Raw genomic sequence first — 22,537 nt, 5'->3', positions numbered from 1 at the left:
AAACCAAAACTGTTCTTATTACTGTGTTTAACATTCTGCATTATTATGAGTGAATTCAATTGCTTTACTTATTTCTGAATTGTATTGCCACCACCTGGTGATTGCTGCCCCATATATATATATATATATATATATATATATATATATATATATATATATATATATATATATATATATATATATATTCACTACAAAAAAAAAACTTAATTGAGGGGACGTTATGGTTAAGTTTCCCTACCAAAAACCTGTGTACTTCACTAAAAAAATAAAATGTCTACTTCCCCATTATGGTTCAAATTAAAACCGAAAAACCCCTGAAATTCGCCAGTTATGGTAAACTAAGCCCCCATACCTGCCATCACCACTGTGCACTGCTAACACTAACACCCAGAACATGAAAGATGACATCACAAATGTCATTGATGACATCTCTGACGACATCACATGTTTAGCCCGTTTGTTTTCGTTCCCTGCCATATATATATATATATATATGTACATTCAGTAAAAAAAACTTTGTTAAAGGAATGTTATACTTCACAGTGAAACCAAAAAACACTGCACATTCCCCAATTATGGTAAGCTAACCAACCATAACTCGCACCATCTACGTGCATTGCTACGACTAACAAGCGGGACATCAAAGATGACATCACAAATGTCATTGATGACATCACTGATGACATCTCTCTTTAGACTTATTTCTTGTACAGATTCCCTTCCATCCTGATTTACTTTTTCCACTTTTGTCCACTGGTTTCCTTTTTGCAGATTCCCGCATGGGTTCCTGCTTACCCTGGGGTATTCAACTGCAAAACTGTATTGCACTGTGATGGATAGTGAATGTTAAGTTCTATATTGTGGACCTGTGAATTTAATCATGTCTTTTAACCTTGATGATTTATTATTAAAAATTATGCTAATTTTTTAGAAGTGTCTGGTCCTCCCCCTCCTTTGTAGAGGTTCATACTCTAGCCCCTGTTTTTCTAGCTCTGTCTTCCTTTATATACTTATCTTGACCCACACTGTCAACCAGTTTGAAACAGTGGTCTACCGACCGGGTTTCCTCTTTTGATGATAAAGTGAAATGAAAAAGACACATTTAATAACCATGTAGAATGAAATGGTGGTACCATAAAAAAAGGATGCCTCAAAAAAAGTTAGCGAACAGCGCGCCTGTTAGACCTATCCGTAAGGAATGGAATGTGGGTGTTGTAAAGGCAGTACACCTACCCTTGCTAATGTCAAGTAAGATGGAGTTGATGTTTGATCGCAACATCTGTTCAAGTTGTACGTACATAAACAGAAAGGGGCATCCTAGGGACATGATACCTCGCTGTGCCGCTTACAAACATGTTCGTAGAACACACCAGGTGTCCGGGATGGCTGTAAATGAGCAAAATGGGAGTGTGTTAAGGACAGTATACTTGTCCGTATAGTCCGCAGTCAAAATTGTGGCATCCGTAGAACAGGCGCGGTGGCCGGCAAGTTCAAAGTCAAACAAAATGGAGTCGTCCTAAGGACACTGGACCTGTCCGTACAGTGAGCATATCATGTATGCACATGCGCAGTACAACCATAAGTATAGCAAACATTGTGCCTGTCCCTAACTGTCCGTCTCACTTGTATCGCACTTTGAATTAGTTTGAGAACCCGAACACTGTCCGTAGGACACTTGCGTGCATGTGCAAGTTTGTTACTCTGCATTTTCTGTCCAGCGGACTCCCATTTCTGTGGCGGATGTGTTCAGGACGTCATCATGTGACCGCACCCACGCTGAGCATGTGGACTAATTTGCGCAGTTTATGTGCTTCCGCAGCAGTACAAAAGAACTTGTAGACACAAGGCAAAATATTGTAGAGTGTAAAAATATCATTTCACATAACCCAGACAATAGCTTGACTGAGGACTTGTTGGGTAAAATGTTCTTACCGCTTTGATGAAGACGGTCACAAGGCACCCCTATAAATGGCCACACCCCCGAGCGCATCTTCATTTTCCTTCTAGCTATAGCACATTGATGTGTACTGCCTTTACTACTGTAGTGACCAAAAGGAAAGTAATCGGTATGGCTTCCATGGCTGCTATTGGTTCATCAGCCTCTGTACCACCGCCAAACCCGCCACCACCACCACCTCCCCAAGGGCCTGCAGAGAGATATATAGGTGAAGATGTAGAGAGCGAGGAAGAAGAGGAGGAAGAGAATGAGGTGGAGGAACTTCGCACTATGAGCACTTGCCGGGAGTCGTGGGTGTGGCGGTTGTTTTCCGTTTATGGGAACGTACCAAAAGCATGTGCGAACCTGGTGAGGTGTAATGAGTGCCAGGTGGTGCTGAGTCGTGGGAGATTTGGTGCGTACAGCTTTGGTACGACAACCATGAAGCGACACCTCACTTCTTTCCACACTGCAAACATTCGCAAGGTGGTGCCATGTGAAGATCGTAGTCGATTGAGTTCCTCCACACCATCCTCCGTGTCCGATCCTCCCACCACAAGAGACACTCCTGTGGGGGAGCACCTCCCTCCAGCTGCCTCACAAGCCATTCGCAATGCTGTTGACCATTACCTTTCAAAGTAACAATAGTGTGTATGTATTGTGACGCAGTACTCTGCAGGGGGGAGAGTTTTCGAAGTGCTTTTGAGGCTACGGTCACAGAGCACCAGAAGATCTGCTCCTTACCTAAGTGAAGCTGACCCTATATCTTTCTCTGTCCACTTGCCCTTTCTTATCCCCGTGGCTGGTATCCCTTCCTTACCCTCCTTTGGCCTCCTCTCCTAGTGTGTCGTGTGCTGAGAAGCAATAAACGTGAAAAACAACACAAATTACAGAAAAGGCTCTTTTCAGAGCCGCATTTCTCAGTTTAACAATAGAACTATGAAGTGACCGTTGTAGACCCCCGCAGAGTTGTGGAAAAGTTTGCAGACAGCCGTAGGGAAAAAAAGGAGGGTACAAGCGGAGCAAACACAATGAAGTGTACGCTGGGAGTGGTGGCACTGAAAAGAGCCTTTCGCTGGTGTGTTGTGTGGGTCAGAAAACTGTGGATTGTCACATAGATTACTGTGAATCTAAAAGAGGTTGCAATGCATTTTGTACATTGCGAAGAAAAATCCGATTGCCAGCATATGTGAGATGGACTCCATCTCTGCGGAAAATGAAAGAGCTGCGAAACAAAATGTTTTCATTGTGGAATGAGGACATGCCAACATCTCTTAAAAAGGCACAAAGAGCCTTATTCACATTGTGTCTTGCTTTCTGCATTTGTGGACAAAAATCAGAAGAACGCAGCCATATTTGTCTTTGTGCAATACGGGAAAAAAGTATTTGACAATTTGGAAACATGTCCATGAGCTTCGCAAGTCCTTCCTTCATTGCAAATTGCAATTCCAGAGACATGGCCTAAACTGTTTCCTCCGCAATGAATGATAAGTATATCTGGAGGATGCTCTGTCAGTAAAGTAACACAGATAGGTACCAAGTCCAGCCACCTCATGCCACACACACCATGCCATTGCACTTCAACATGAGGAAATCCGAGATCTGCAGATAAACTGCAGCTTTCTGCATGCACCTTCAACCAATGTATCCATGAGTCTCACAAAATCCAGATAATCTGTTTGCAAGCATGCAAAGCCATGGCTGTGTCGTCTCCTGTCAGGGAGAAGACGGTCTTACTAAATCTCGCCATTCAGAACACACCCACTGAACTTTATTTACCAATCCCTAGATCCACTCATTTTCATTTGCATGTGTCTCCATCCCAGAATCCCCGTTGGTGATATGCGCTGGCTGCAAACTACCGCCATGTCTGCGGACATGTATAGGATCAGAGCGTGAGGACGGTACATTAAAGTATTATTCCCCTTTTTCCCCCTTTTTTTGGTTTTTGGGCAGATACCTTACAGACATCTGTTATTTTGTTTATTTTTTTGTATGTTTTGTCCTTACTTTACTCCTACAACCATTACAGAACCTTCTCTAAAGCAAGCCTTACGTTCCAAAAGAACATCACATTTCCCAAAGAAGAAAGCGCAACACCATCTGCTTCAAAATAATCTGCATTACTTTGAACAATGTTTTCGTGGCTGCAGAAAAACATACCAGCGCGTAACATAAAAGCATACATGCCGCGATTAATGATACACCTCCCAATACTTATAATTGTTGTCCCATTTTACTCTACGGAATCAACCAGAAAAAATGACTTTCGCAGTTGGTAAGATGTTCATGAGTGCTTGATCCAACTGTCCCAAATCTGCCAAAAAAGTATGTGCAGTCACGTAGCCCAAATGGCAAGCACCGTAGTGCAAAATTACCACATGAGGAGAGGTCATCGTACGTATGTCTCTGCAAACTTGCAGAATTGCTGCAACATTGGCATCAGTCTCAGCATTCCACAAATCCTCTCACATCGAAATGGTGTGCCACATGCCTACTCTCAGCATAATGTTGTAAGCCATGGACAAAAATGTCTCCAAGCACCAAAACCCTGACCCTCTCCACCTCTGCCATCTTCAGTGTACTCACCATCTTTCGACACAAAAGAGTACTGTGAACATCTGATTGGCTCCTTTTCCATGCAGGGTTTGATGTAGAAACCTGTATGTGACACGCCCTACCCGCGGACAAGCGTTGCCTACGTGCGGCATGTAACTCTTACCCAGTCCTTTCACCCTTTCCACAACGGTAGCAAATCGAGTCCCTCATTGGACACAACTAAGCAGTCACACAACCATCCACCAATCACATTGAACATCGCTAAATCTAACTCCATCATCAACATTGCGCACTTCAAAATTACTGTCGATAATTCTGAATGGAAGTCCGATATCATTGCAAAGCACCTACTTTAGAAGCTACTGTGCAAGTGTTGCGAATTTCTACGTACAGCTCCATACATGCGCACATGCATGAGTATCGAGTACAGGTATGTATATTTTAATCAGAGAATATGTGCAACCCTTATGATTTAATTTAAACAAATTAAAGCCGCAAACTGTACATAGGCAATACATACCAACGCTCCCCCTTTTAAGTGCAAGATGTCCGATTTATCATTGACAAACCACGCGACTTCTTACTGACTTCCGCATAACCTATACATACATTGCGAGCATGCCTATTTTGGGCAAAACTTGATTTTTTATTAGAAAATGTCGGAGTTGTGTACTGTGTACGGCCTACAATAATGCTACTTGCAATATAATCGTACGACAAAAGTAAGCGCTCCCGATTGCTGTGGTGACATCTCCCTCTGAGGGGCTCCCGATTATTCGGCATCGTGTTTTTAAATTGCAAGTAGAACATTTTTTCCCATCTACTACTATGCCCTATCACTTACAAACCTCTCTCCTGTAGATAGTACACCTGGTAAAAAACAAGGCATTTTCATAACCTTAAATATGCAAGCAATTTTGAAGGACTTGAAAGTAACATATTGCAAATACCATGCAAAGGCTGCACAGAGTGAAGTGAAATGCACACATGCACTGGGTTGAAATATGAAAGGAGAATGCTCTGATGAAAGATGCACAATTATGTGTGCAGTATCAGCACTGCTGTAAACACACAAAGTAATTCATTTTGTTTTTTTGAAACGCAGTGAAGACTACTCTCCTGAGAATCAACAGCATCTACACTGCAGACAACATATCCGGAGAAACCTTGTCATTTTGCAAAAAAAGTAAGTACAGTACTACCTTTATATTGTAACTACTCCTCAAAGAGGCTGCGTGGGTTATTTGTTTAATTTGGGCACCACAGCAAACAATGATTTCTGAACCATTCTACCTACAAATATCCATTTATTGAACAAAGTATAACAGGCAGAATGGCTCACAAATCCCTGTGTGTTTGGAACTCAAATAACACGTAAGCCTTAGAAGGTTAGATTTAGAAAAGAAGTTGCCGTTGCAAGTTTATGGCATTTTGTTTATTAATAATGCTTCTCGTCACCACTAGCCCACTTTGTACTCTCATCTGAAGCACATTGTAGTACTATATAAACAGTAAAATAGCCTTACCAAATCATTGCCAGAGTCCAATGCACATTCACACACCATGCTAAAAAACAATTTAGTGGACACGTACTATCCGAACAGGAGTAACACTTTGGAAAGCATGTGTCTATACCACATAGCTAAAAACTTTGCATACAAAAATAATGTAAAACCTGATGAAAGCAAACGTAGATGTAGAGTGACTGATTGTGAAGGGAGCTTAGTGAAACTTACCAAACAAAGCTTAATTAATCATGTAAAATTGTCATTAAAAACTCCTCAACAGAAATAACTATATTACATGTCTCTGTTACAACTTTTCAAACCATGGAGAAAAGAGGAAGCCATACTAGAAAACTATGACTGCTATGAAGATGCTTTCAAAGCAAATGAAAGCACTATCACCGATGTGAACTTTACGCAGTACAAAACAATGTTACACAATGAGCAGCAACAGGAAGAAGAACTTCAGGCCCAACTAGATAAGGACTCTTCCGACAGTAGTCAACCTCCAGTAACAGGAAGTCAAGAACCACTAGGACAACCACTAATAGCAAATGAGGCTGAAGTAGCTATGGCAGAAGTAGAAAAAACCATGTATCAGTATCAAGAAGATACAGAAGACTTAAATGTACAACAAGCAAAGATCAGCGCACCATTTTTGAAGATGTTACAAAACAAATTGTACTTGGTGTACAACACGAAAATAAAGAATGGACCTGCCAAAATTACAAGCCTATACTGTTGTACGCGAGTGGTGAAGCTGGATCAGGGAAAACATTTTTAATCAAAATCATCAGCAAGTTCCTTCAACAATTGACAAACAACAAACTATCAGCTGTTGTAACGGCCCCCACAGGTTTAGCTGCCTACAACATAGGCGGTGTCACTTTACACCGATTACTACTGCTTCCAGTAGAGCATCAAAATAAATTAGACTACTACAAACTTTCTGCAGAAGCTGCAATCAAATTCCGCAGAGTATTAAAACAAATGAAAATGCTACTAATAGATGAAGTGAGCATGGTCTCCAACCTAATGTTGGCTTCGATTCACCTCAGATTGCAAGAAGTACTTAAAAGTAACAATGAAGAACTCTTTGCAGGGAAACACATTATCGTTTTCGGAAATCTTCTACAATTGACACCAGTGAAAGGTGAACCAATTTTTAAAACCTTAGGCAACAAACTCTGCTGTAAAACTGTTGGTAGCATAGGTAATGTAAACCTTTGGCAACATTTCCAATACAGCGAATTAACTGAGAACATGCAGCAATCTGCAGATCTCACTTATGCCAACATCTTAAAAAGTAATAGAGTTGGTGTACTATCGCAAGAAGCACAAGTTGTATTGAAAAACCGGCACATTCATGCAGTTAATGGCGATAATGCATGTGCAACTGATGTTATGGAACAAATAGCGCACAAAAATGTCAATTGTTTTGGCCTTAATGCCAACTCTTGCAAGCTGTTTCAAATTCAGTGAAAGAATATTAAATAAAGAAATGCAACCAATAATGGAAATTAGCACCACAGACAAACTAGACGTACATGGTATGACAGCAACCATGTGTGAGCAAGCCACAACAAGACTAAATAGTTTAGAAAATTCAATCTCCAACACAGCTGGGTTGGAAAAAATAATAAATGTATCCTTAAATTGTAGAGTAAACGTAACCTTGACGTCGAGCAAGGGCTAGTTAATGGAGCACTAGGTACAGTTGTTGGCTTTCAATCATACCCACGTGACAGCAACATTCAGTTTGTCAATATTCGCTTTGATAAAGTTTCAGAAGTGAAAAGCATAGGGCGCTCAATTGCTCGATTCCTTCTCTTCAAAGACATGTATGTACGTAGAGAGCAATTTTCTCTAACTCTTGCATATGCAGTTACAATTCATAAATCCCAACGTCTTACCCTAGACAAAGCATTGATAGATATAGGAAACATAGTCTTTAAGGAAGGCATGAGCTACGTAGCATTATCACGCTTACGTACACTTGACGGGCTACTGCTAATGAACTTTGATGCAAGTAAAGTCAAAGCTGATATTCCTTGCATTCTAGAATACAATAGACTGCGTTTACTGTACACCCCTCATCTGAAACAATATCCTCTTCCAGATAAAGTCAAACGTGGTAAAAGAAAACTAAATAAAACAGAAATGCAACAGAAGGCAACAGCAAATTCCTCAAAGAAAAGAAAAGAAGCTAAAGTTTCAGCAATTACCACAAACAAACAAAGAAGAACCTATAAGGGAATGTAAACCAGGGATGTCATCAAAGAAGGAACAGAAATTCCAAAAAATGCTCTCAGATACAGAACTAGCTGGTCCATTCAAATTTGCAAATGAAAGTGGGGTAAGTTGCTATGCAAATGTAGCAATGAATATTCTATTTCAATTGCCACCAATTGTTCACAATATTTACTTGCACAGTACAGACCAATTGTGTTTGCAAATGTTAGTGCTTCATAGAAATACAACAAGTAATCCTGACAACACATACAGTGTTCATGGAATACGGCAAGAATTTGACGACTGTGCTGGAATGGTGAGATTCACTGTGAACTCACAAGAAGATCCACAAGAATTTCGAATGTACTTGCTATTAGTATTGGAAAACAAAAGCATACCTGTAAATGAAATCTTCCAGATTTCGTACATGTGGAAACATATATGCACTCTCTGTAGCAATGTGATACAGGAAGAAATCCCAAATGAGCGATTTGTGTATGTTTCCATACCAAATTGTGAACAAATGACCATTTCAGCAACTTGTACAGAATGCAAACCATGGCAGATTATGTAGTATTTGCAATTCAGACAAGCGCACCACCTTACTGATACAATCACATAGTGCCTACATAATACTTATGCTTCTACGTTATAATGCAGAGGGTACCAAAAACAACTGCAAACTGACTGGATTCACACACGGTCAAGTGTCACTTGGAAAGAAAACCTTTACAACAATAGGTATAATCTACCATGCAGGTGCTACAACCAATGCAGTTAACTACACTGCATACATTAAAAAGAAATGTGAATGGCTCGAATGTAATGATAGCACCATTACTCTAAAGCAGAGATTGCCAGCTAATCTTACAAATGCATATTTAATCTTCTTAAAGCCAAAATTTAATAAATAATGTGTACTTCAAGATTGCCAAAAAATGATTTGAAAGACTAAAAACAGTTAGAATACGCCAACAGGCATCTAACTGCCCAAGAGGATGTAACAACTACACACATAAATGAATATTACAGATTTGTAGGAACAAATGCACAGTTAGAATACGCCTACAGGTATCTAACTGTTGTTAAAAATCAGCAGGAAGGCAATAAACATAACGTTAATCAGAAAGATGAAGGAAACAGGATATAACAACAACACAAATAAATGAATATCACAGATCTGTAGGAACAAATGCACAGTTTTAATACACCTACAGGTATCCAACTGTTGTTAAAAATCGGCAGGAAGGTAACACACATAACATTAATCAGAAAGATGAAGGAAACACTCAAAGGAAGCAAGGAAGTAGTTAGTGCCATAGCAAATTAAGTTTTTTTTTAATCCGACAACGATTTTTTTTCCCAGACCGAAGGATTAGAAAAGCAAACACAGAAACTGAGCACAATGCACAGTACACTGGTTTGTAAACTAAATATGAGGGTAAAAAAAAAAAAAAAGGTAAACTGGCTATTATGCAATGTGGTAAGTTTTCATAAAATGCAAACACTAACCTACCTTTTTCTTTTATCACAGAAATTAAAAAAGGGATACTTCCGCCAAGTACGAAAGGCATTTAAAAAATATATGTGGATTCTGAACAAAGTAAGGAGTAAGTATATTGGCAGTCATTTTCTACACATGCGAATCTACACGTCTAATCTATGGTAGTAATATGCTGCAGTGGCTGTCGGCTGGCCCTTCCATCTTCAGAGTGTAACCTACGACCTACGCCTTACGACCAAGGTACAAAGAGTATAGTTCCTAGCCACAACCATTGCTGCATATAGAAACCATGGTCCTTGTAAATTAGCTACTTATAAATTTACTTTTGGGACCATCGTCTGCAACCATGCAGCCAAGACATTAGGGCGTGCACACAATTAGCGCATTACACCACACCCATATTCACTTATAACTTCACTGCTTATGACTTCAGTCTTGGGTGCATGGCCTTTGGGCATGCAGTCAAGACTCTGGGTCCTGGCCAGAAACACCACAGCATATCGGAACCATTGTGCCTTGTCATTTCACTATGTACAAAGTTGGTTCTGGGAGCATGGCCTTTGGCCATGCTCCCAAAATGCTACGCCCTCCCCACAACCAGCTTAATGATGTTGCATAGTACAAGTGTACCAATAGCTGTGATATGGTGCAGTAGTTTGTAGCCACAGGCTACAGACGTGCTTTCGAGGCCATACAATTATCAATGTATGGGTGTACTGTATATAAAATGCACAGTTGCTTACAACTGCAGTGCTTATTACTTTGTTCAAATACTCTGCATCCTGGCCACTACTACCACACCATATGACATCCATTGCAGCATATAAGTACACTACATACAAATGTGCTTTTGGGAGCATGGCCTTCGGCCATGCACCCATGATTGCAGCCCCTCCCCACAGCCGCCTGAGTGATGCACTACCACACCATATCACACGCATTGTGCCTTGTAAGTACACTACATATAACTGTTCTGTTTGGTGGATGGCCTGCGGCCATGCACTCATGACTGCAGACCCTCCCCACAGCCACGGAAATAAACTCAATGTTAGAAAACTACCTCTGCTATGCATTCTCCTGGATGAACTCCAACTCCCTCAAAATCAACCCAGGCAAAACTGAAATAATGATAGTCACAAAAAATGGAAGAGAAAACCAAGTCATCCCTTGGCCAAGGGAACTCGGGGCAACTCCAGCACCCTAACCGATTGTAAAAAACCTGGGGGTCCTGATGGACAATAATCTCACGCTAGAGCCACAAGAAAACACTCTTCTCAAGAAATGCGTCTTTCTCCTGTGAGCAGCAAAGAGGATCTTAACGTTCCTATCGTTCGCCAACAAACAACCACCATCAACGCCCTCGTCATGTCCAAAGTAGACTACGCCAATAGCCTATACCTAGGCATGCCTGAACGACTCTTAAAAAAACTACAAGGCATTCAAAACGCGGCAGCCAGACTACTCCTGAAACTACCCCGAAGAGAACACACTGCACCAGCGCTGAAAATACATTGGCTACCAATAAAACAACAAATAAAATTCAAAACAATGTGCATTACGTACAAAGCAGTACACAACGAAGGCCCTGAGTTCCTAAGAGACAAACTGTGCCTACATCAACCAACAAGAACGCTCAGATCAAGCATGGACATCCGCCTGGAACCGAAACCCTACAACAAAAGAAAACTTGGAGGATCCTCCTTCTTTCACCAAGCCCTGAAAACCTGGAGCGACCTTCCAAAATACATACGTAACACAAGAAACCACATATTATTCAGGAAATTACTCAAAACCTGGCTCTTCACGTCATAACTAGAAAGGCCGGCAAAAAGGGGCACACATACAATAAAAACATCAATGAACGTAGAGAGACCCTGATACACACCGATCAATCAATGGGGAAAAAACCAAGGTAAATATCCCACGACATACTAAACGACCGAACGAGAGACAGCCGCAATACGACCAAAGACCATAAACATAGCAAGATAAAGACAGAAACACTAGGACGAATCATCAAGAGGACCATGACCTTAAATTATAACCATCTCCAACAACGCTAAGGACAAAATATAGAGAGGGAAGGGAAGCACTGCATCACGAGCCCCAATCCAGTGGTTGAGAAACAGAAAAAAACTACAACTAAACAATAGCCCCAATGTTGTCCACCCCACGGAAACCAAAGAACCAACTGAAAGAGAGTCAGGACAGAAGGAAACGAACAACTGAATACACAAGCTCACCAAGATGGATGCACTAAGACGCCACATCAACACCACTCTGACCCTGAACCGTTCAAAGCCTAGACCGACCAGTGTCACACTACATAACCTGAGAACAGATATTACCTACCTAGTCCAACACCCGAAGATAAGGTTCCGACGCACCTACCAATCGAAACAATACACAATATGATACAGCTGGATCAGCGCAGCACCAACAAAGCGATTCGGCCTACGAGGAACCAGCAACAACCTAACCCACAGATATACAACTCTAACGGAACCATAAGCACCTGACTCAGGATACAGACCCCATTAACCCAACCCTCAATCCTCTGCTTACTTAACCCACACAAAGCCACACATCCATCTCTCTCCCAGCAATCCGCACACACTTTACCACACCGCATCAACAACACATAAACATCACCCACAGCACTCGAGGCCTCGCCCGATCCGATATTAGCACCAAATCCCAGCACTCGGTGTATACCGAGCTGAAGCTGCCAACAGCACATCACTTCTGCCACTCTCCTTCTCCCCTCCTCCTGACTAACCCTACCCGTCCTCCCTGTTTACAGATCCGCCAGAGCGCCTGGGGACCAATTCCATTGGTGACGGTGCGCTATACAGGTACCTTTAACATAACATAACATAAAAGCAATTTTGATCATGTCTGATATGGAAAGCTACAGTCAGGAGACCCTCCTTACTTACACTGTTGATCATTTGAAAAATCTGTGTAGAGATAGGAATCTCTCTGTTAAAGGCAAAAAGTCAGAATTAATTGAAAAGTTGTTGGAGAAACAAAGTCTGGGAGTGGGTCTAAAATACCTAACCTTCCAGCAAATGTGGAAAGTGATGAAGAAGATAATGGGCCTCATTCCGAGTATGGCGGTAAGGGATAGCGGCCACCGCTAACGAGAGCGGTGGCGGTAATCCCTTACCGCCATACTCCGAGTTCCCTTTGCGCCATGGAGGTTTTAACACCTGCTTTTAGCAGGTGTTAAAAACCATGGCGCTAAGGGACCTTGATGTTAATTACGCCACCGTAATTTACGGTGGCGTAATTAACGCCTTCCCCACTCCCATTATGCCCTATGGGGCAAGAATGGGAATGGGGAAGGGTAAATGGGGATTGGGGAATTACCGCCCCGCCAACCTTGGAATGGGGCGGTAATTCCGCCATCCACCAAGGCGCTGCCGGTCCGGGTACGGCGTCAACCAAGGCGTTAATAGCGCCATTGGTTAGCGCCGTACTCGGAATGAGGCCCAATGTGTCAAATATTAATATTGAGTTAGATGAGGCAGATGAGTCTCACAATGTAGGCCCTACTGCTCCTCTGCTTGCTCAACAACCTCATCCTTTGTCCACTTCAGTTCATCAAGCCAGTCCTCGTGATAGTCAAAGCATGTTTCCTAAGCGAAGAGTATCGAAGAGACAATAGAGGTTTTATAAAAAGTAATCCTGCCAATGAGTAACCAGAGGTTTGTCTGATAAGCGATTTCATAAATGTGAATTTAATGTGAATTTTAAAATTATATTTTCCTGTGCAGCTTTATCACTTTTAATATTGGAGAAATGTAAGCTGAGGTATTTGAAGCTAGATACCTGCTTGATGTAAATACAGTTCATTGTCCAGGTAGGATCATTCGGATTTCTGTTTCCCCTGCATATCATTATTTTGGTCTCATCATTTATTGTTATTTTGCTATCCCTTGAAAAGGGTATTAGAACTTGTAATTATTTTTTAAGGCCATCACAAGTATGTTCTAGCAGGATGATATCATCTGTGTAGCCCATCCACAGTCTGTGTTTGTGTAGAAGAGACCTTTGGGGAATGCTGTTGACTACTAGAAGTGTGTCAGGCATATCAGCATTACATGTGTTAAATGGCAAAAGTGTCAAGACGCACCCCTGTTTGAGATATGAAGAAGTTTGCAAAGATGTGGTGTAATTTCCCATGGCATGTAGCCGAATTTCGAAAAGGAAACTGTTTTGATCAACCATGCATGAAAAATAAATACACAAATGAGTCCCCATTCAGTGATATGAAGAGATAGTGCCGTTTTACATGCTGTATTCTCGCGTGCATGTCCTGTGCATGACTAAGGAATGAATGTCTTTTGTTCCCCTGATTAGGACTTTCAATACAAGCTAACATGGGTTCGGCCTATTCTTCAATTTTACTGTGGAGGTTTTCACCTTTGACGTTAAAGATGCTTAATCCTCTTGGTCTCTAGATGACCATTTGCTTGCTCGAATGTACTAGAAAATAAAAGTGAAGCAAATGAGTCTTTTGTTCTCAGAATATTTAATTAATCGAGAAATGCACATGGACATGTAAACGCAAACGGGTTCTGTTTGGCACTATATTAACTTATTTCTGCTCACTGACCATAGGCCTGTATCACGCTATCTATTCTTCTCACTCCCTCAGGATTTAAATGAAGCATTGACAGTGATGCTGCCTAGAGAATCGCAGCGTTCATCAGATCAGATCCCCCATTCTCGTGCAAGTGGATTCTATTGCACGCATAGCTGCATGATCGTTTGGTCCTTTGGTCTCTGGATTGCTGCTAACTTTCAAGGAGGCCTCCCCTCAAGGGTGTGGTATACTATCGGCTGTTAAATTTGGGGTCACTATTTTTATTATTTTATTATTTTTTCACATTTCTTTATTTTATTTGTGTTAATCAATAAAAAATGATTTTTGCAAAGAAGTCATCAAGTGTTGTCCCTTCTGTCATGTAATGTCAAGTGTTCATTCCTAACAGAGTCTCTAAAATTGCTCCGTGGGCTGGAGTACTAGAGGTTCGCAATTGTTCATGATTTGCGAAGTGATGGAAAGACGATCCTAGGTTGTTCGTCAGAATTTCCATTGTCTGTTGTAAGATTTTAAACGTAGCCAATTGCCAAGTGGGCTTATCGCCGTTCATCATCCTGGACCACCAAAGGTCTTTGTCAGCTAGTAGTGGGTTTGAGAAGAAGTGTTTCATGTACTGAGACCTAATCGTCATTGTGCTAGGGCAAGCTAGGAGCAGATGGCAAATGGTCTACTTTTCGTTGCCGATCTGGCAAAGTCTGCAGTTGTTTGTGGCTAAAAGATTGAGTCGTGCTCTTAAGAGGAAGGTTTGCGCTGGTCTGCTGGGAAATTTTCTAATGAAGCTCTGTAGTTGATTAAGCTTTTTTGTGTTAGGAGGCAGGTGGATTGTCAATTTGTTTTCTGTGGCCTTTTCTAGGGTCTCGATCCAATCCTGCTCCTTGAGTTTTTTTAGAACTTTCACAGGGTTTTAACCAGTTCGTCCTCATCGCTCTTGATTGAGTTGAGGAGTGTTGTGTTGTCCTCTTTCCAAGTTTGCAGCATTTTGCAGCTTGAGTTCTTCATTTTGCTATTTACCAATTGGTATAATGGAGTACTATCGGTCGGCAGGCATTTTCTAAATAGAATCAGCCAATTGCAGTTTAAGGACCCTACTAACCACAGGAGACTCAATTTGCATCTAATTGATACTACCGTGTAGATTTGCAACATAGATGATGAATGGAACAACTTTCCTTTTTGTAAATGTTTATGGCTGGTATGGTAGAAAAACTGCCGTATTTTCTGTCGATAGTCTTGCCCTGAGTGGCCAGTTTCCTGATTTTTTGATGAAGAGCTTCTTGCATTGCGGATTCCTGTTTTGAGCTGTCCAAAGTTATGCCAAGGTACTTGATGTTTTTAACTTTGTCTATTTCACTGGTTGAGAGGTGCCATTTCAGTGTTTCTAGTTTTTTTGCTGATTTTTCTAACACCATCATTTTTATTTTCTTGGTTGATTTCTAGATTGTTTACTGCTATGTAGTGCATGAGGTTGTCTAGGTGATGCTGTAGCCCAATAGGTATCTGATCGAGTAGAATTAAGTCGTCGGCATAGAGGAGTTGACTGATCTTCCACTGGGCTAGTTTCGGGGGAAAAGGTCTGGTGAAAGCTTCAGTGAACTGGAAGTCGCCTAAGTAGGCCAGGAAAAGAGCGGGAGTTAGGGTTATGAATGCCACAAACAGTCTTGGACCTCCTTCCATTACCTTACTTTTTAAGATGCTTAAGATATGAATTTTAGCTGTTGTTCCAGTATTATTTTTGATGCCAGAGTGGAAGGGGTCGTTACATGGGGCGTCCGTTGTCCACGCTTGAAACCTAGTAAGGAGGAGGGAGACATACTTTCCTAATACGGTCCAACAGTGTGATCGGGCGATAGTTTGATGGGTCGCTGCTGTTGCCTTTCTTGAAGATAGGGACTACTATGGCTGAAGTCCACCACGCCGGGATGGATTTTATTTCTGCGCCTCTCCTATTTTTATTATATCATAGATCTCACTGTATTTACAGAATAGGCTTGTGAGAAGTCAAAGGGTCTGCATCATTCTCGGGTATGCCAAAAATGTTTGCCACATTTATCTTGTAGTGTGCCGTCACATGTTTAAAGACATATAGCCCCATTTACCAAAACATTTTCTAAGTCCGTGCTAAGTAGTCTGTGCAAACCAGAACATTGCATGGAACAAATGTACTCTGCTGGGAGCTGATTCACGGAATCAAAACCTCCAAGAAACTTGCAGCGCAAAGAAAAATGAGCAGCGCCAGGCACGCCCTCAACACTCCCCCATGGCAAACAGAACATAGCGCTGTCTAACAACTTTTGTGCCAGACCCATGGGAAAAAAGCAATCACCATTACTTTCACACCTCACCTGCGACTGCTAATTCCTTGTCCCAGTACCCCCATTAATCAGTGCCCCAGAGTCCTAAATCAATGCAGCACCCATGTACCCCGACTAAACTGCTACCCGGCCCCCAACATAAAGGTTGAATCCAGAAGTCCGCCATCATCCAAGTACCCTGACTAATCTGCGTGTCAATACCCTATGTTAAGGCTGAACCCCCAAGTCCACCCTCATCCCAATACTCTGACTAATCGGTGTATCAACACCCTACATTAAGGCTAAACACCCACGTCCAAGTTCACTGTTCCATGAACCACACCTGCCAGACATCCTCCTCCAACTTAACTTGGAAGCAGTGCTGGTGTATCCAGGACAGTCACCTCTTCCATGATGTGCCCTTCAATCACACTCAGCTGCACAACATCAGCCAACCATATTGTTGCTACAGCTACACTTTGGTCCCTGATGTACATGTGACAGAGTCCACATCTGAAGTGTAAAGTGCAGTGAAACAGAGTGAGACCACATCCCTCCTCGTCATTCCCAATGCTAATAAGCCATGCCTATTGTGAAAGTGTGAGCACATCCACATGAACAGACAAGTACCAAAGGACCACCTTACTGCTGTGGTAGCATACAGGAACACTACATAGAAGAATTGGCAATCTGGAAAGGTGAATGGTCAGAGGTGAATGAGCTATCTCCAGAATCCTCAAATATGCCTGCACTGGAGAACACTCGCTCCCGGTTGCTGCACGGATTTAATTCAAATCCCGATGCATCATCCACAAGGCGGTCTGGGACCGGGGCCAAGCTATCTTCAACTTTATTTTACTAAATACTCTCCCTCTAGACCACTATGCTCCTCTGGCACCAACTCTCTGTGTGTAAAGCATTTTGATAAACAGAGGGCAGATGGTAATTTACTTTCCTCAGCTGGCTCTCTCCTACGGAACAGCCTCCTCCTCCCTCTGCACATTGAGCAGGATCTTATTAAATTCCAGAAGCACCTTAAAACTCTCCTCTTTACCTCCTTCTCCACTTCCTCTCTCCCCTGCTAATCCCACAGCTGCTGTGATTGGTGTCCTCGGCCATTATGCATCCTCGGAGCCCTGACCTCCCACACCCATTCGGCCCTTCTCCTGTCTATCCTCTGCACTTGCACTTACACCCTCTACACTGGAGTCTCATACTTCACCTCATTGCTGCTCCAGGCCTTGTAGCACTCAACATTCCTAGCATTTCATCTGTGGCTCACCCACAAGCTCAGACTCCCCAGCACTTCGCCCCCTCTTCCTTTGCTGCATTTGCCTGTTCTGAATACGTACAAGGCACAGTAGGTTTGTTGTCCATCCTTCTCCCCCACTGCTCTTAAAGTATTGTGTTTTTATGTATTTTAATGTATTTCCCACTCCTGCTCCCTCCATTTCCCTGTCGGCACTTTGAAGCAGTATTTATTATTCTATAAGCGCATAACAAGCAAACAATAAAATAAACAATACAATATATGAGGTCTCCATGCCTTGGGACCCCTGTGTGGTAACCTCGCCACCACCTTGTCCCACAGCTGCTGAGGTGCCCACCACAGTGGAATCCTGGGACTCCTTCTCAGAAGCAATGCCAGATGTATGGGAAATTCCCCCAGGCCCATCTCCCGCAGAAAAGGTGGAAACAACAGAGCTTGTCCGGGTCAGTGTCTGCATCTAAATGCCTTCTCCCTGGGTTGCAGCTCCAAAGCACTGCACATGTCCTCTTTGCCAGCTGCTGCAACTGTGGAAAAGGAAACAACAAACATAGGAATCATGCATATGCACTCTCTTCAATAGCAGCAGTGGCAAGGCATCAGCATCAGTCAACAAGCAACTTCCCCACACAAACACAGGTCAATTCTTGGAAATCTGACAGATTCCAGTCTAACAACCAAAGGCAAAATGACAAGTCACAATGATGAGACATGCACATGTGAACATAGCACATTGATGTCTGGCCACATACACAAGGCAGCAACTAATTTCACATCACAAGCACAAGGAAGCAGTGACCAAAGTGTATCTTGCAAGCAGGGCCATGGAAAGCACCTGGCCACATGTGTCCGTAGTACCATAATCACATCACCATCCAACCACATCTAGCAACATGTACCCCTGAAAGTCCAACATAGAAGCAAGTAATATGTACATGTACCCATTGCTGAGGATCAAGCAGCAACGCCCTAGCTCTCAAAACAAACAAATATCATACCTTATGTGCCCTCTAATTCATTGACCTGCAAGGGCCCAATGTCGATCCATATAGTCAAAATCATTAACTCAATTCATGCATACCCATGTATACCCACACAGGACATGCTAAGTCTGTGGCAATTTTCTACCCTAGTGAGTACTCACCAGCAACTTGGATGGATGCCTGCAGGTCAAAGACCTGGGCATGGGCCTCTCTAGGATCCAGAGGTGAAGGGGTGACATCCGATGGTGGCCTGCCTGGTGCAACTTCTCATGGCTCTGGATTCTGAGGTTGTCCCAGCACTTTTTAGCATGGTCCACTCTCCCGACTGCCACCCCTTCCACGGTGATGGCAGCTGTGATGTCCATCCAGATCTTTTGACGCCCACAAATTCCAAGCTGCTCCTGTGGTATGAAGAGGGCATCATAATTCACCAGGAACTCTTCACCCAGGATTCCAACCTTTCTAGCTGAAAAGTTTACATCCCTCGGCCTCACCTCGGCGTGTGCTTGTTGGTGGTGTGAACATAGTGGACCTGAGGCTGGTGGGGTGAAGATGGGCCCTGACTATGGATTCAGTGGAGCTGTGTTGATGGCATAGAGAGGTGGAAGTCCTTAGATGGTGGTCACAGGGCCTGACAGAAGTGGCACAAAGAAATCTGCTGTGGGGGAATACCAGGCACTCCAATGCAGTAATAGTGGTCAGCAGCCAGTGACAAACTACCAGGCAGAAGGAGACTTTGAGGCTGACTGATGCAACATATGGCAGGAGGCAGGAACTACAGAAAGGAAGAAGTGTCTCTTCTTCATGAACGAGGCAGCAGTGATGAAATTGGAGAAAGGTCCCCATGTGCATAAATTACACGCTGCATGCAGCATGCTTACTGTTGTGTGCATGGGGGCCACAAAATGTAGGGGTAGGAGGCAGACTTCGCATGAATGCGCAGATGCCACACTATGTTGGACATACGATGCTGACTTCTCTTGTGTGTGTGCAGGCTACAATATTTTGGGGCTACCACACAAATTGTGCGCTTGAATTTGCCGGTACATTTCTGTGAATGTCATTTGCACCATGAGGGGGAGGGCTCCACAGAGAGGACAATGATGGAGAAGAGTGCAAAAGAAGCTTGTACCTGCTTAGTGTGGCGTTAAACCTACAGGTGCCCCTGTACCACCAAAGCCCAGAAGGGCTATGAGGGGCCAGCCTGCAGAGCAGAAACAGGCAGCACTCAATGAAGAGACACAGGTGAAGTACAAAGGGCCACCAAGCTAGAAGCACTTTTCAGATGAGGTTCTAACAATCCTGACTGATTACTGTCATTACCCTTCTTATAGCCCAGCGGTGGAGGATGTGGTAATTGGTCACAGACTTGATTAATGCCTGTGGGGTAGAGAGGCTCACTGCAGCAGAGGTCTTAAATACAATGGGGGACCTCATGAGATGGACCAAGGAGAAACATGGCAGCAATGTGGCCTCTGCCCAGACTACTGGAGGTGGATCACCACATGCTGAGGAGCTGACTTCATTTGAAGAGACCATGGGGTTGGGGTGAGAGGCATGGGCGACTATGCAAAAGTACCACTTCTGCTTCAACAACGTTTCTTCTTTTGAATCGTCTGCAGCGTCTTTAAAATAACATGTCAGGATGCTTCTTCTAAGGGGGTTGTGATTTCCTTGGCAACTCCCTCCTGCAAATGATATTGTGAAAGCACGCTACTTTGCTTCAGAATCTGCTACCGCTTCAACTAAATATAATATAAAGTGTTCTGACAAAATTATAGACAACCACAGTTCTACTGGTTCTACTGCAACTTGATACTTTGAGAATGTACTAGGCAACTTAAATAAGACTCTTCGACCTCTACCTGTAGGCAAGGCACTTCTTTCCTATGCAATAAGAAAGGGCAGCCTTTTTGGCTCTTCTGTATGTCTTACAGCTATCACAAAAATATGTCTTGGCTTCTAGACGGCTTCTTTCTCTCAGTTTACACAGTCTCAGCTTCAGAGATTGTTGATCAGTTCATTACGCAAGCACCTAGCTCCTTTCCCCAGCGTTATACACACCTTCTTGTTTCCAGTAGTTACCCCAAAGATGTATTGCCACTCGTCCAGCCTTGGATAACCTTATCACCGTTGCATCAGGGGACTCTGGGTTTTTAACAGCTTCAACAACTTCAATACATTGTTGTTTAGATCTAAATTGGGCTGGTTTCACCATAGAAAGGATCTGCCTACTGGCTTGGGTTATGCGTGTTCTTCTTGTGACTTTAGCAAAATGTACAACTACAACATATATGTTCTGAATGTTACAAGAGTCAGGTATAAACATGAATTTAGTACACACAATCACTCTTTGATGATGAACTTCAACTTAAAGACTTGCGTTCCCTTTTATTCAAACAGTGTTCTGCTTTAATGTGGATCAGGAAACACAATTTCTTACACGCAACCTTTCTTTGTTGTTAGTATTCTTGTAGCACTTCAGGAAAGTCAGCTGCTACTTCTTGAGTGATTACCGACAATGCTCTCCACTTTAATAGGAGACATGCGACCACACCAGTAATGATTTAAATACAACACTGGAAATATGAAGGTTTTCTTTCTACGTGAGCACTTTAACTTGTGCTGAATAAGCGTGTGATACAATTCCCATGGCGACTAAAGGCACAGGTTTTGTAGCCAGCAGGGAGCCGTGTGTAAGAGGAGCCGTGGAGCAGTGAGCACCTGTTGCCTCTTTGCCCCACTCACCAGCTTACAAACTACCCATCCACCCCACAAGAGTGAAGCCCACAGGGACTAAGGGTGCAGGTGTTGTAGCCTACAGGGAGCTGTGTGTGAGAGGAGCCATGGAGCTGAGAGCACATGCTGCCTCGTTGCCCAACCCACCAGCTTAAAAACTACCCATCCCACCCCACAAGGGTGAAACCCCCGGGGACTAAGGCCATAGGTGTTTGTTAGGCAGAATACCATGCTGTACCCTTTGGGAACACCACACACAATTAAGACTACAAGTGACAGTACAAATTCACCTTTGGTACAAGCCTGTACTACACAGTAAAGTGGTGGTGATGGCTGAACAGCCAAACTTATCTCAAGAGTAAAGTGAGCAGTATCAATAGTTACACAAAGGACAGCAATTACTGTGGTTCAAACAAACACTGACTCAAGGTTTCAGAGTAAACGAATATACATTTATTTATACATCAGTTGTAAAACAATTCAATAAAGTAAAGCAGTATAAATATCACACTCTTAATAAACTACACACCACCCAATAGATTCTGGACAAGTTAAGCTCAAAATGAAGTGGGAAGACAAGGTTAGACTAAAGTTGAGCAGCACCAACAAGTAAGTAAGCAAGTAAGTAAGCAGGGCAATCTAGAAAAGGCAACTACGGTGAGGAAATCAAATCAAGAGGCCAGGGCCAAAGTCAATGGACCAAAGTCTTTGCAGAGGATCACCCAGTTCAGAGTAGTTTGTGGTTAAGTCTTTACCAAGAGTTCAGAACGAAATTGGTCAGAATAAAAGTTACTTTAAAGAATAGGGAAGGACAAGACCTTGGATTGCCGAAAGATTTCAAACACTTTCACCCCGGTCGGACGGAACGAACAACCGGGTTTGAACAGTATCTTAAATGAAGAGGAAGGC

Source organism: Ambystoma mexicanum, chromosome 1q (genome assembly GCF_040938575.1).
Source record: "Ambystoma mexicanum isolate Mex_15411 chromosome 1q, UKY_AmexF1_1, whole genome shotgun sequence".
In the NCBI taxonomy this organism is placed as follows: Eukaryota; Metazoa; Chordata; class Amphibia; order Caudata; family Ambystomatidae; genus Ambystoma; species Ambystoma mexicanum.
This window is presented reverse-complemented; position numbering follows the sequence as displayed.